The sequence below is a fragment of the Gavialis gangeticus genome, unplaced genomic scaffold (assembly GCF_001723915.1).
Source record: "Gavialis gangeticus isolate Ggan-Ray unplaced genomic scaffold, GavGan_comp1, whole genome shotgun sequence".
Taxonomy (NCBI): Eukaryota; Metazoa; Chordata; order Crocodylia; family Gavialidae; genus Gavialis; species Gavialis gangeticus.
In genome coordinates this window covers 17,047,207-17,057,498 of record NW_017729027.1, presented here as the reverse complement: position 1 = coordinate 17,057,498, position 10,292 = coordinate 17,047,207, and the positions used below count along the sequence as shown (strand labels likewise).

The 10,292-nt window shown below is 40.3% G+C and overlaps 1 long non-coding RNA gene across 1 annotated transcript in view; it reads right to left on the bottom strand.

Moving 5' to 3' along the window:
- Nucleotides 1-3,824: 3,824 nt before the first annotated feature.
- Nucleotides 3,825-10,292, bottom strand: part of LOC109299852 — an 18,241-nt gene continuing 11,773 nt past the window's right edge. Inside the window, exon 3 of the long non-coding RNA XR_002098027.1 lies at nucleotides 3,825-3,835. This is a non-coding gene — a long non-coding RNA (uncharacterized LOC109299852). The remainder of the gene's footprint in view (nucleotides 3,836-10,292) is intronic.

Here is a 10,292-nt window from a genome sequence, read left to right as displayed (position 1 = left end):
AGGTCCCTTTTAGCCCTAATGTCTATGAAATCTATGAAAATAGAGGGCTTGGGAGTGACAAGAGGGGAGCAGAAAAGAAGAGGAGAAAGAAGCACTGATATAGAAGGCACAAACCTGAACTTAGACATGTGGACACACCATAAACCAGAGAACACTAACACATAATATTACGAAAGCATGCTCAAAGTGCGGCAACTGGCAAACTGATTAATACTGTTATAATCTTCATATGCTACTACCCTCCACTGGCTGGAATTGTAAATGTGAGCTGGTTTGGGCTTCTGGCCTGAATCAAGTTAAAACTTGATCAAGCTAAACCAACCCCAGGTCCGCAGGACATATCTGGCCCATGGAGTGAGTCATACCGTCTGGTCCCCAAAGGTCCCCATGGGTTTGAAAATCAAATGGCGGGGGAACAGTGGCAGAAATTGCCACTCCCCTGTTTCCATATTTCCAAATCTGTAAGGAGTCCCACTAGACTGATAGCACACTAAATCAGAGCACAGAGGTGGCTTGGGCCTGATTCAGGAATATGGGGGCCAAACAGAGGAAGTGCAGAGCCCTGATCCAGTGGCACAGGCCTAGAGAAGCCTCATGGGCCTGATCCCAGTGTGTGGGACCTGGATCTGGCCTTCAAACTGGCCCTGTGCCACTCATCTGGCATGTGGCACCAAAAGGTTGAGCATCACTGAGTTAAAATGGTCAATAGACTAGGAGGCTTGATCCTTGCTGTCACCATGTATTTGAATGGCCACTTTCTGTGGGATAGTGAAAACTGAATTATTAAGATGCTCATAGTTTTAATCTTTGTGGTGCATCACGATGAGCAGCCCCTTTTTGCAGACCCACACTCCAAGAGTTAAAATGTAATTTCAATCTCAGCCCCCTTGAGCTCAAGGGGGCTGAGCCCCGCCATAAGAGACGAGATTTCAGCCTGTAAGATTTGAAAATCATAACCTGGAGGGGCATCTCTAATTTTATTAGGGCATCATGATGAGCAGCCCCTTTTTGCAGACCCACACTCCAAGAGTTAAAATGTAATTTCAACCCTATCCCCACTTCTTTTTTTACCTCATTATCCATGCTGCTTCCTTTTTAGAATAAGTATTTGGAGGGGAGAGAGAGAGGGAATTTTTTTTCTAGGTGGCTCTTTGCAGGATCTACTCTTATGCTCCTAAATCAGTCAAATTTGATCAGTTTATTTAAGATCTGAGCACACAGGCATGCTTTATTGCTTTTAAGAACATTTGTATAGTATATATGGAATTTTAAGTCTGCACCTAGTTCTTGACTGATTTAGGAGCATAAGAGTTGTATTTATCACTTGCTTGCTTCCTTTTTCAATATCTTTGTATTTGTACATTTTACAATTTATCATTAAAAATACATAATATACATAATTTACCAGCATGTGTGTTCTACATCAGAGTTGTTTTTTGTTATATTGAAAGGAACAAATTGATAGTCAGGAAATACATGGAATCAAAATGTTACCCAGATTATTTTAAGATATCTTAAAGGTACTGAGGTAGTCTAAGTCTTAAGAGTCATAGAGATGAGCTGTACTTAGGAGAAATAGCCTACACAATAAACTACCACATTCACAAATATTTATTTCAGTGTTATATAGTGAGTCACCAAACCAGCAATGTATACATGCCTAAATAAAATAGGGCAGTGGAAATTATTCCTCACTTTCTGTGCCAAAATAAGAAAGAAGAGTAATATCTTGGAGGAGTATTACATCTGCAGATTATTCAGGGGCCCTGGCAAAAATATTTGCACTCATGGATAACAGGCAAGGTCCCATAGGACTGCAGGGCTAACTTATGTGCCCATTTTTAAAAAGAGAATAAAAGGAAGACCTTGGAAATTACAGTACAATCAGCCTCATTTCAATAGCTGGATAATTCCTCAAGCACATGCGTAAAGAATCATTTGAAAACACCCAGGGAAAGAAAAGGGTGTCACTGGCAGCTAATTTGAAATTTTAAGACCAAATAATGCCAACAAACCAACCTGATAGCATTTGATAGCATTACTAGTACAGTAGATAAAGGGAAAGCAGTGGACACAATACACTTGGTTTTTGCTACAGTCCTATATGACATCTTCATTAGTAAACTGAAAAAGGTATAGGCTAGATAAAATTATTGTTAGGGGGGATATAAAATAGTTTGAGCGGCCACAAACAGAGTAACTGTATATATGGATCTATGTCAGAATGGCAGGAGGTTTCAAGTGAATCTATATACTGGGTCCAGTATTGTTTAACATTTTTATCAGTGACTTCACAGCAGGGAGCATTCCCTGACAGCTTTGCAGATGACAAAACTGCGAAAGGCTGCAAACACTTTGAGGGACAGAAGTAAAATTCAAAAGTAGACTTTGTCTGGCTAAATTGGACAACTGGTTTAAAAGACAACAATATGAAATTCAATAAAGAGAAATGCTAAAGTGCTGCACCTGGGGAAGAATATCCAAATGTATAAATGCCGTGTGGATGCAGTGCTGCCAAAAAGGATCGTAGGTCATGGTGGGTTACAGAGTCAAAACAAATCAAGAAAGTGATATAGTTCTACACACACACACAAAACCCCACAAATGCAATTTTGGTCTGCATTAGGAAAAGGGCTGTATTAAAGACATGGGTTGTGAAAGTATCACTCTTCACTACCATGGCTAGGCCTCAGCTGGAGTATTGTGTACAATACTGGGCTTGATGCAGAGAAAGTGGAGAGAATACAGAGGCAAGTAACAACAATGATAAAGGGGTTGAAAGGTAAGGCTGTATGCAGAAAGGTTAAAAAACCAAGGTATATTTAGTTGTAGAAAAGTAGATTAAGGGAGTGACATGATGACAGTTTTCAAATAGTTAAAAGACTGTAATATAGAAGATGTAGAGCAATTGTTCTTCTTGCTATGGGAGGCAGAACAAAAATAAAGGGCATGATCTGTGGGAAAGTAGATATAGATTAAAGCTCAGAAAAGACAACAAATTTGCCTTTCCCATCAGGACAATGGAACAAGATGCCCAGGTATCTTGTTCCTTTTCACTAGACTCACCTGGAACAATTTAGCATGCAGGGGTTAGGATATGTGACCCCTTAGATTCTTTCCAGCCAAATGATCCTACTTCAGACTAAAATTGTTGTCAAGTTAGCTGCATATTTATTCCATCAGAAACGGGCGAAAACAAATCAATCTACCACCAACTCCTCCATTAACACCACATTCAAACAGAGCGGTTGCAGGAGATCCCTTTTACAATAGTGTGGCAGGAGGTGTTGGATGACAATCATCACTCAAGTGTCATTTAACTACACCTCAGGGACTATCATCAATGCAGCAACTTACAACAAGCCCAAGAAAAAGAAGAGAAAAGAAAGTAGAATCAGCCAAAGTAAATTGTGCCATTGAAGAATGATGATGCTACTCTTTTGGGGTGCCTTTGTTTCCTAAAGAGGTAGGCTCTCCATCAAGAATGATGAGATTTAGCTGAATTTATATTATTCTCATCACATCCATCACACAATTAGTACTATCATTTGCAAGAAAAGATCTTTTAGAATCTGTTTATTTCAAGGTGCTTAATTTCATGAGTATCCAGTAATTTAGATTGTGAACTCTAAAGGGCAACTACCAATCTTCCTTAATTTAAAAGTTGCTCTATTCTCTGTGTATAAAGCCAATAAAAACTATTGGCAACATTAGAAAAAAAGATACATAATTTAAAATTCTAGTGCCATCTGCCCTGCTCAGACACTATTGCTTGTAGGATGAAGAGAGAGTGAATGGCACAATACCCAGAACAACAGCTAACTACTTTTCTCTGCTCAAAGAGATTTGGAGACATGATGACCACCATTAGTTAATCAGTCTTCTCTATTCAACTTCTGGAGACAACCTGATGGAATTACTTCAGTCAAAGTGACCAAGGAGCATAACAACAGCTATATAATACCCTAAGTGCAATTACTTACAGCAGATTTCCTATCAATGCTGTTGTTGTTGGTTGTTTTAAAAGGAAGTTGATTTGGATACAGAGTAGTCTTAGTTCTTCAGTGCACATGATAAGGGAGAGCTACTAAGACCTTATCCCTACTTTCAGTAACCTTGCTTCTTACTGTATTAGAGGGAGTGCATCCTTCAGACAGATAAATGCTGAGGCCCAACGGCAGTACCTAAAAAAACTTGAAAGTCACTATATATAAGGAGTTTAAGTAATGTCTCCAGGCAACAGCACTTACTTCTTTAAAAGACAGTGAGAAAATGCCAGACGTGACATGGAAAGATTCAGAAGTGCTAATTTCTGGGAAATTTTAGATAACATTACACATTGCTAACATCCCTGCAGCTGTCCTAGGGTTAGCAATACTGATGTAACAGGGCAGCAGCTCTGCATAAGGTAGTACTAACTGCCATGGTGCTAGTGGCAGCTGTGTGCCTGGCTGTTAGTTGCAGCAGCAGGTAGCATTGTACCCCACCTCCTAAAAAGGGATACTTGGGGCTCCTGCCTCAGTCACCCCACCCCAGTTAAGTAACAGGTTAGCAACATCAGAGTGCTTGATATGCAATTTCTCATTTCAGCCCCTGGTGTTTGGAACATGTCTATGACGTGATGCTAGAAAGAATGGTCTGGGATTTATGCCAGCCTACCATAGACTTGTGCCTGACATGTGGCAAGTTACCTTTCTCCACCTCAGTTCATAGAATCATAGAAGTAGGGTTGGAAGGGACCTTGTAGATCTTCAAGCCCAACCCCCTGCCTGGGCAAGAGAAAAACTGGACTCAAATGAGTCCAGCCAGGTAGGCATCAAGCCTTTTCTTAAAGACCCCCAGGGTAGGAGCCAGCACCACTTCCCTCACTTCACACAATGTATTTCTATGCACAAAATCTAATGGAGGACAAGTTCCCTTCGTCAAAACTCCAGGATCCTGTGACGTGGACAACTCTTATTCCCATTCTAACTATAGGCAATCAGAGGCAGAGAGGCTAAGGGCTAGACCTACCAGATGATCTAGAACTTTGGCTGAGGTACCAAAGTCCAGTCAAAAACATAATCCTCAAAACCCCAAACAGCTGCTGTAAAATGCATATAATGCCTAAACTACATCCGACTGGAAGACTTAGTTGCAACATGGTGAGGGTACTTGTGGCAGAGTAGCTCCTATAAAATACTCTAGCCCTCATGCCCCGTGGGTACTCCTTGGTTGGAGAAAGGCGAAAGGATATCATCCTGATGGAAACACCCTCCTTCAGGTATTAAGCAGTCAGCAGAAGCTGTAATCTATCGCTCTCTGGCAAAGCTATAACCATCAAATGTCTGGACTCAATCTCACCTTTGGAATCTATCTTGATGGGCTAAAGGGAGGATGATAGGCCTTGGGCAGCTTCCATTCCTCCATACTCTTGCCTAGGTGTATGCACTGGAGGTCTTTGTATGATCGTTGCATAGACTGCTTCCACATACATCATGATCCGGAGGATCAAGAGCAGCAGTCCAAAGATCCACTTTTGTGCAGGCTACAAAGCACCTCACCCTTGCAAGCCTGAGCAGCAGAATTGGTGTTAGAATTAAACAGCGCTTAAATCTCATTCCTCTGCTCTGACTCTTTCTCCGAAATCAGTGTATAATTGGAAAATGCATGTTTTGTGTGTTTAAGCCCTGGCTTAGCTGTGACTCTAATTACTGCATACATAATAAATACAATATGCTCCATTTAAACAGGAACAGATACTTTAACAGGATATCTTAACTGTTTTAGCCTAATACAGTAAATGACAACACAGTCTGCTAATTCAGAATGGAATTACCCTAAATTCTGTTTAATAGGATTGCCCTGAAGGCATGCCAAAGGTTTAAGATGAAATGGCACTGGTAGAAAGAGATCTGAGTTTCTAAGCCCTGTCAGTCAAAATAACAGCTGCTCAAGATTACTATAAAACAGATACTTAATTTCACTGTTCTATCAATGGTGTTGTGAGGTACAAGATATTTTACATTCTTGTAAAATCAGTACTACTATTACTTATTTAGACAGTAGACAAATCCTTCCCTCCAACAATATCCAAGCACCTAACAGGTATTAATAAAATATAGTCTCTTATTTCAGATGCAAAACTGAGGCATAGATACACCTTAATCATAACAAACTGTAGCTGAATTAATGTACCCTGAGTCCAAGTTCAGCACCTTACTCAGTAGATCACCTGTCTTTCATTCTCAAAAAAAAGGGAAAGCAACTGAATTGAATTATGCATTGGGGCATGTTAGTTAAGAAGGCTCTACTGGACTACCAAGACCTTGATAAAACCAAAAGCACCATGGTAAGCATTAAAAAGTTACCCCAGTTGGCAGCCCTCTAGGGCACTGTTCCCCTATGCAGAAGTATAGCAATCTCTCTGCAAACTGTCCTATCCTGCCTCTCAACAGAACTGAACTGTGTCTGCTGCCAGTCAGACACTCATGGAATTGATTTCCAGGATTAGACTAAGCCCTGTTGATCAAGTATTAGATCATGATTGATAATCCACAAATGCTCAGTGTACCAAGGCAGGTCTCTAGTCAAAAGAGCTCCCAGTTTTCAAAGATGATTTCTAGCCTGCTATCCCCATTGCAATGAGTGTTGAAGGGGAAGCAGACTCTTCTCATTTATCCTATCCAAGTATGTTTGAAGCTTCAAAACAAACACAGCATTCCCAGAGGCTGAGACATGAAAAAGACCCTATATTGTTGCAGCTGGAGTTACAAGTGAAGCATTTGTGGGGTATGTAACTTTTTATTCACTTGCAGTCTATATGACAGAAATTGCAGTCATACAAGTCAAATGTATGAAAGGATAAGAGCTATGGAAGGAAGCTTCTTCCTTCCTAAAAAAAAACTATAGAATCCTCAGACTTTCTAGAAACCAGTCTTTTCTACTAGCAAACAGGAAAGAAAAGTGATAAATAAAGTCACCTGCCAATGAGAGTGGGCTCAGAAGGACAGGGTGTAAAAATAGAGCCTGCGACAGGTGCAGTGGGCTGAAGTTTCTCACTTCAGCAGCTTTAAATGGATTAAATTGACAGCAGGTCTGATCACAAGGAAGAGAGAGAGAAAAAAAGATTAAGACAAGTGAAACTTATTCTTTCAAATCTTTAATTCAGAAACCTATGTAAGCTCTCTAAATAACTCACCCATGGTAAGGGGGGTCCCACACTTTGGGGAGTAGTGCCTACAGTCAGCACAATGCTGACTTGCAGCTGTTCTTTTTTCTCTTAAGTGAGAAAAATCCAGCCTGATGCACCTGTAACTGGTTTCTTCCAAAATTTCTTGCCTTTGATCTCTAAATAGTATTATACAGTTTGAACCTAGCATGCACACAATCTGTGGAAGAACCTTACCTCTTCAAACTTTTCTTAACAAATCCAGTTAAAAGCCCAGCCACAACTGCATGATTTTTTTAAAGAAATTGTTATAGGTGGTGTCATGAAGATGCTTTTCCCAAAATGCTGCTGCACTTGGGGAGTTCAAATATTTGACCCTCCCTACCCCAGTGCTAAATAGGCCTAGACTAGATTAGGAATTAGCTTCTAATTTCTCACTTAGAAAACAAAGAACCTGTAAAACAATCCCACCCCATAACATCTTCAATTAGTTCATCATCTTTAATGCATCCTTAAAAAGCATAAACTATTTACCACTGTAGTTCAAGTGGTGTTTACCCACTGCTATAGTTTTTGTTGGACAAGAACTGTTGATTGTTTTTCCAAATCTAGGATTTATCTGACTATATCAGTTTGCCTCTTTTAATTAGAGCAAGTATTTAGCTTTTGGATCCACAAGGTCCCAGGTCATGGGACCCTTTAGTATTTGCACAATCATACCTTGAAGACGAACAGGGAGCTTTTAAATTTGTTGCTTTCTAACAAGCCAGCATTTGTCACCAAGGCATTTGGAGCTCATGGAACCAGAAGCTGCTGAGACTGTTCTGTTGGGGTGGGGGGTGAGACTATCACAACAGTCTCCCCCAAACTCCTGAGACAAGCTTTGGCAATAATATTTGACTTCCTAACAAAGATGGTACCTGAATACTTGTAATGTGCTATGAGTTACTCAGAGGGAAAGGACTAGCTGAGCTAGTTATGCTTTACCATCATATCATTAGTTAGAGTGTACTTCATTAGCCAGTAAATTTTTGCCTACCTTCTTTCTCAGGTCACTTTTCACCACTCAGAGCGCAAACTAGCATCCAGTTAAATCCTTACCAAGGCAAACCCTAAAAGTTTCTATCAGGTCTTATCTGGCCTCCTCCCATTTGACAGGGATAGGAGAAGTTAATTTAGTTTTTAAAACACAGCATTTAGGATTTAGTTTACAATGTGAGGCACTCGTTTGCTGTGTGTGTTGGAATACAGGAGCCTGTCCAGAAAGAGCTGGAGGCAGGCTTAGAAAAGATTTAGGTGGTTTTTCAAAGGTAGTGCTGAAAACAAAACCAAGTGCTGTCAGTGGGCAACACCAACAATGGCAATTTCATTCTAATTGAACCCACATACAATCAATGTTGATTGTTTGATTTTGATTTAAAAGGCTTCAACTCTAGAGTCTTACCAGACCTTGCAATTAAAATAAATGTTTTGCATCTTGGCTACCTGAGTATTTTAAGTTCATCATCATCACATATCATTTTATGTCCTTTATGAGTCTATGGGAACATAAAGCCTACAGAGTAGCCATCCAGAGGGTAGGGGAGGGTGTTGATTATGCTGCAAACTTTTCTATAGTATGGAGGCCTGCCATTGCTCTCCGTTGTTCCAGAAGCATGCACCAGCTCAGCAGTGTAGTCAGTCATTCTAAATCCCCTTCTTTGTGTTTTCCCTCCACCACAGACAGCAGCTCTAAACAGTAACCTCCTTGCCTAGTGAACTGAAACAAAGAAATTTAGAATTGCTTGGCTATACTTCATGACTCAGCTAAAAAGACAGAAGCCAAACTTCAATATCCTGTGCAACAGGAGCTGCATATTAACCACCCATCTGTGCCAGAACTGGACCAGGCTCCCTGCCTCCCATTTTATGATTCATAAGAATTAAAATAGGCCAAAAAATGAAAGCTGGAGATCTTCTGCTTTTTTCTCCCCTAATCACTGTAGAAATTGACATCTGCCCTTGTATGGGATGGTTAAGTTGCACATTTTCTGAAACATTTTTGTCTTTGAAGCATAGATAAAAGTGATATAGCTTGCATTTAACTCTCATTGAGGAGAAGCAGACAGCTGGGTCTAGTTTTGATTTTTGTTTGGCATGTTTATTTTTTTGCAATGGGCTCTCAGTCCGAAGTGAAGCCAGCTGTTCGTTATAATTACATTTCAGCAATTCAAACTGGCTTTTTGTGCTTTTGACCACTTGCTTAATGCACTTGGCATTTCAATGGTCAAAAGCAGGCTTTGAAGTTAGCACCCTGTTAAGAAGTAGGGTGGGGAAAATCACAACTCCCATGGCTTTGTGGTTTTAGTTTGTTCTTAGATAGATTAAACACAAGGGCTGGATATTGATTTTTCATGGTGAGGCTCTTTTCTAATAAGAAGGGACACTAAGCTCTTTTAAAGAGAGCTTTGAACAAAGAGAATGTAGCAACATCTGCAAAAATACAGATGTTGATTGTGCCTTTATTTGAGCTGACAGTGTTTTGCTCTGTTCTTGTCACTTTTGCCTCTCAGATTCTCATAAAAACAAGGTACTTTTCTGGAGGGGCATGGAAGGATGAGTTTCTTTCATGATACTGTTCTACTTCTGACTGACAGCACGTGTTGCTAACACAAACGCTTATTTGAAGGGACTGGGTCCTTATCTAATAACCATTTATTTTCCCCAGGTGAGAATCCTATGAGTTTTAGAAAGTGGTGCTTAATTTTGTACTTTCTCCCTTTCCCTCTGGCCCAATTTTATATTAAGATTTACTGGTCTGGAGGAAGATACAGCAAGAATGACCATTGTTCTTTAAACCTGCAAATTCACTCACCTGGAATATACCCTAAGAGATGCTAGGTCATGGACTGGAACATTGGTGTTCAACTTCACCAATGACAGCCCTAAGAAGCATGTTATAGAGCCACTTTCTCTCTCCTTGCCATTTTATGCAAGGCAGAACAGTTTTCACAGGTGGGAGTCCCAGTGCACCAACCCTATGAACAGTCCACAGCACAACCCTCTTTCCTCTTGTGCTTTGACAGACACTTACTTTCAAGAGTGCATTCAGAACTGAGAATCCCAAGCAGAAGACACTGCTTAAGTCTTGGAGAGGAATGGC